The sequence below is a fragment of the Octopus bimaculoides genome, chromosome 13 (assembly GCF_046866305.1).
Source record: "Octopus bimaculoides isolate indiv1 chromosome 13, ASM4686630v1, whole genome shotgun sequence".
Classification (NCBI taxonomy): Eukaryota; Metazoa; Mollusca; class Cephalopoda; order Octopoda; family Octopodidae; genus Octopus; species Octopus bimaculoides.
In genome coordinates, this window is record NC_142940.1 from 40209285 (window position 1) to 40215699 (window position 6415).

Sequence of the window (6415 nt, forward strand, 5' to 3'; positions counted from 1 at the left end):
AAACAAGTAAAAGAGTAAAAGAGTAATAGCAGAGCAGTCCACTTAGGGTAACCTGGGGTTAACCTCACACAAAAATCCCGGATTACTCTGCCATCTCTTAGGCACTGAAAAATACCTTCTTCCAGTTCTTTCCTCGTACATAGAAAAGCATATTCAGAGTAGATCCATTCAGTCTCACCAGTCTTGCCACTGTCGACCACCTTTTGATAAACACACTAGAAGGCACCACCTCCCTCTCTACCCTCACCTTCCTTTTCAAGTGCTATTTGAAGAAATTATTTAGGGCTTGACCAGAAAGGAATGTGCCTTTCTTCAAACCATTCAGACGGATCCACCACACAGCCTCTTTTGCCACAGCCATTAAGCAGAGAAAGATCTGCCTTCCTTCTCTGTTAAGGGAAGGTGGTGCATCAATCTTCACTATACACACGGCAGACAGTAGAATTCGTCTTACACGCGACAACAGCTGCTCCATACATTCCCACAACCTCCTAATGGACGGACACTGAATTAGTGCATGCAGGACGGTTTCGTTCCCTAGCAAGCATCTCGGGCAAGTTCGTCTGTTGACTACTTCCATGCCTGAAGAGCTTGTCTCGAACGGGTAATGCACGTTTCTAGCACTGCTATGCCAAAGACTTTAGGTAATTGTTCAAGATCTGCAACCCAAAGGTCCTCTACAGGGTGTCCACAAAGTCTGGGTACCCGGAGTAAATAAAATCATAACTTAAACAATTGTATATAAGAAATAATGATTTCTTAAAGTATGTGTTAATCCCCATGTACCCAGACTTTGTGGACACTCTGTAGAAGAGACTACTCAGACTTTTCTCGTTGGTGCCTAGATTCAATCCTAAGCCATCATCACACATGCCCTCAACTAGCCCCCTAGAGAAATCTTGGGTTGTTTTCCCGCTAACGGTTTTGGACAGCTGGTGCAATGCTGTGAGCGTCTGGCAATATTCTAGATGCCAGACGTTCAACCTTGATCTACGTTTGACCCATGACTGCAGCTCTGTCAATGAGATGAGCCGCGGAAAGATTTGTTGCACGAAAGACGCCAACACCAGTTCTCCCTTAGTTTCGTTTTCGTCGTTGTCAACATCATCGTAGTGATCTAGATATTTTTGTAGGAACGACATCCTCGAAGTGTGGCACCACATCTTTAAGGATGACATCCCGAGACTACCACGGATTTTTTGACTAGTGGAACATGTCCCTTCTAAAAGAATCGGAAAAGAAAGCGCTGCTATCTTGTCAGAGTTTTCTTAGGACAAGGTACGACGGCTAGGCGGTGGTACACTACCGAGGCGATATATGCAATCGCTAAGAAGAAGAAGGAGGAGAAGAAGAAGAAGAAGAAGAAGAAGAAGAAGAAGAAGAAGAAGAAGGGCGGCAACAACAGCAACAATAATAATAATTTCAGGAAAGAAAACAACAATATTTATTTAAAAAAATAATAGTAATAACCACAAGAATATCTTCTGTAATAGTAGTAGTAGTAGTATTAATAGCATTAGTAGTAGTAGTAGTAGTAGTAGTAGTTGTGTTAGTAACAACAACAACAACAACTGTAGTAGTGATTTCATTTATAATTATATAAAGTAGATAATGATATAATACAATGTAATTTCTTTTATAATAATAATAATAATAATAATAATAATAATAATAATGATGATAATAATAATAATAATAATAATAATAATAATAATAATAATAATAATAATAATAATAATAATAATAATAATAACAGCAACAGCAACAATAACATGAACATAAAGAATCCACAAAAACAGAACAATACAACAACAAATAAAGAAGACAAAGAAATTAATTTAAATCTTGATACCATTTCATTATTGCATCTAAATGAAACAATACTTAATTTACGCTTGTTTAATGAACGCCGTTTCGAGATACAGAAAATAAAAGAAACAAAACGTGAAAATATAAAACAACAAAAGCTGTCAGTTTTTATCAGTTAATGATTTCCGAAATGCATTGTTGATTAACACAATATCATTTAGAGTTGATGGCTGACGTTAGTTCATTCACAAATTGTATGTAACACCTCATTGACGAACAACGAAACAAACACGAAACACAAACACTTAAAAACACATAACAAACATCTCCGAGCTCTTATTGCTTGACAAATATTTTGTATGCATGTATATATGTATGTATGTATGTATGTATATGTGTGTGTATGAGCACGTGTTTGTGTGTTTCTATGTGCAAGTGTGTATTTTATATGCGCTTGTTGCTTCCATGTACGTGTTTGTATATGTGTATATTAGTGTTTGTGTATATGTTTGTGCATTTGTGCATATATGGTTTGCGTATATGTGTATGCGTTCATGTATATGTGTGTGTATGCATAATTTAGTAATTAGGTATGTGCTTGTATTCTTGTGTTTATGTGTATGTGCGTTTCTGTGATTATGTATGTTCCTGTGTGCATTTGTGTGTATGTGTATGCACATGTATGCGTGTGCAGGAAGGTTTTTACGTACAAACCTGATTGTATTTGTGAGTGAATTGTTTATTTGTATGCATGTGTGTTCATGCATATTTGTTAATATCTTATGTATTTGGGTGCGTGTGTGTACACACAGACACACACACATATATATAATACATATATGCATACATATATGTATATGTGTGTGTGTGTGTGTTTGTGCTTATATTGTTTGTTCGTTGGCATGTGCATGTGCATAAGTGCGTACGGTTGAGTGTATATATATATGCGTGTATGGTTTTCTGTGTTTTCTTTATAGATATATGTGACCCTGTGGATAACTTTCTATATCATTGTGCATGTATATGCATATGTGTGCGTTTTCATATGTACATTATAATGTGTGTGTGTCTATGTTTGTATTGTGCTTGTGTGTATATTTACAATGGAATTTTTTTTTATTGTGAAACCCATTACTTTATAGACGCAAATACGGTAAGGTAAGTATAATTATCAATCGAATGCATGAATAATTGATTAAATGTTAAAATACATTTGCGCAAATTTAATTACCCGAGTCACTATTATGCATATCACAAAGAAGAAAGTAAAGTAAGCAAAAATGAAAAAAAAAAAAGCAAACCAAAAAGAAGTAAAAAATTTCCATAGAAGATATGGAGTTTTTATTCTTTTATTCTTTGATTCTTCTACTTTTTTTTATTAATTGGACGACGGCCATGCTGGGGCCCCTCTTTGTAGGGTTTCATCGATCAAATCAACTCCAGTACTAATTTTTAAGGCCAGTTTCTATAGGACGTAAACAAACCAAACCAACACTTGGACGTGAAGTGGTCGGAGGAGGGACAAACCCAAAGACTAGCACGCACACACCTACATGTATACAAACACACACACATATATATATACATACATATATATATGTATATACATACATACTCTCTCTTTTACGCTTTTACTTGTTTGAGTCATTTGCCTACGGCCATCCTGGAGCACCGCCTTTAGTCAAACAAATCGACCCCCAGGACTTATTCTTTGGAAGCCTAGTACTTATTCTATCGGTCTCTTTCGCCGAACCGCTAAGTGACAGGGACGTAAACACACCAGCATCAGTTGTCAAGCGATGCTGGGGGGACAAACACAGACACACAAACTTAAATACATATATACATATATATATATATATATATATATATATATATATATATATATATATATATATATATATATATATATATATATACATACATATATATATATATGACGGGCTTCTTTCAGTTTCCGTCTATCTAATCCACTCACAAGGCTTTGGTCGGCCCGAGGCTATAGTAGAAGACACTTGCCCAAGGTTCCACGCAGTGGGACTGAACCCGGAACCACGTGGTTCGAAAGCAAGCTACTTACCACACAGCCACTCCTACGCCTACATACAATCATAAATATATGCACACATATATACACATGCATACATACATACATACATACATACATACGTACACACACACACACACACACACACACACACACACATACACTAACTCACCTGAATGGGATGCTAGTCCTTTGTAGGGTTCGTGGCCAGCAATTTTTTAAGAGAGAGGTAAAGATGATTACGTTGACTCAAGTACTTGAATATTACTTTATTTTATCGACCCCGAAGGGATGAAAAGCAAAGTTGACAGCAGCGGGATTTGTACTCAGAGATTCACCAGTAAGTATTTTGTCCTACGTGCTAACAACTTTGCCAGTTCGTCGCCTTTACAAAACCAATAATAGTTTCAAATTTTTACACAAAGCCAGCAACTTTTTAGGCAGAGTGTAAGTTCATTACATTGACTTGAGTATTCAACTGGTGCTTTTTTTCTGGGCCATGAAAGAATGAAAGACAAAGTTGGCCTCGGTGGAATATGAACTCAGAATGTAACCAGCCTGAAGAAATGTTGTAAAGCATTTTGTCCGACGTTCTGACAATTCTACGTAGTTACTACTAAAGTAGAACTAAGAATGAAATTTAAGTTGCAAATATATTCATGGTTGATAACTTCCTAATGTTTTTTATGAATCTTGAATCGTGAAGGTGCGTGGCTCACTGGTTAGGGTAATCGGCTCGCGGTCGTAAGGTCACGAGTTCGATTCTCGGCGGTACGTTGTGTCTTGGAGCAAGATACTTTATTTTATTTCACGTTGCTCCAGTCTACTCAGATGGCAAAAATGTACCTGTAATTCAAAGGGCCAGCCCTGTCACTTTCTGTGTCACGCTGAACCTCTCTGGGAACTACGTTAAGGGTACGCGTATCTGTGGAGTGCTCAGCCACTTACACGTTAATTTCACGAGCAAGCTGTTCTGTTAATTGGATCAACTGGAACACTCGTTGTCGCAACTGACGGAGTGCCATTAATAATCGCACACAATCGACGACTATATCCATTTTAACACCAATTAAATCCTCTTTAGCTTTCTAAGATATTTCCACACATTCTTAGATATTTCGAAAATCTAAACATTTGTAAAACTTAACTCCACTAGTCACAATTTAATTTAATTAACAGATAATTATCAGTGCTTTTGTTATTGATTTGCTCTCGATTTATTAATTTTTTTTTGTACTTTTTTCTACTATCTCTAATTTTAATTTTGTTATTTGGCATTTGATTAGCCTACCCTCATACTCTTTACATGGTGATGGTGATGATCCCTCTCTGCCTCCTCCTCCTTCCTCCTCCTTCTCGCCATATCATCATGATGAATATTATCATCATCATTAATATTACCGTCATCACATCAATATTATTATTAATGTCACTATCATCATCATCATCATCATCATCATCATCATCATCATCATCAACGTCGTCGTCGCCGTCAACATCATCTTTACTACTACTACTACTACTACTACTACTACTACTACTACTAGTAGTATCTTTTATTTTTATTCTTATTTCCATCAAAATATCTAATATACTCTATTTTCAAAAACCTCAGCTATTTGATTTCTCCGCGGTTCATATCACGTTAGTTTTTCCTTCATTTTCGACCATTCTGCTATAACCAGTACGATATCGGGTTTCTGATATCTGAGTCTACGATCACAGTGGCCCATGAAGCCCTAAAGGGTTTTAACTCAGTCATTTTCTACCATACTCATACCGTTTTCTTTGCTCTTTCCAATTTCCAACACTGTACACATTTTCCGTCCAAATTTCACTTAAATGTCTGCACTAAACCAATACATAATTTGAAACAATGAATTCAGCTGACAAATATTTTCAAACAATCCAAAATCCACAGTTGAGGAACCATATCATATGTTATCCGGTGATCGACCCGCAGCATCTGGCATTGCTCTTTGTTCTTTTGCAACCTTTCAGCATTAACTTATCTATTAATATTTGAATTTGAGAGTAAGGCAGCGAGCTGGCGGAAACGTTAGCACGCCAAGCGAAATGCCTAGCGGTATTTCGTCTGTCTTTTCATTCTGAGTTCAAATTCCGCCGAGGTCGACTTTGCCTTTCATCCTTTCGGGATGAAAGTACCAGTTGCGTACTGGAGTCGATCTAATCGACTGGCCCCTCCCCACCAAAAAAAATTTCGGGCCTTGTGCCTAGAGGAGAAAAGAATATTTAAATTTGAGAATGAAAAGGTTATTATGTAACAGGGGAGAGAATGAAGATTTCCATTATAGATGACCGGGAACGAGTGGGTGCATCGCGGGCGAGCAAGTAAGCCTCCAACGTTGATGAGTAAAAAAAAAGGAGTGGCTATGTGGTAAGTAGCTTGCTTACCAACCACATGGTTCCGGGTTCAGTCCCACTGCGTGCCATCTTGGGCAAGTGTCTTCTACTATAGCCTCGGGCCGACCAAAGCCTTGTGAGTGGATTTGGTTGACGGAAACTGAAGGAAGCCCGTCGTATATATGTATATATATA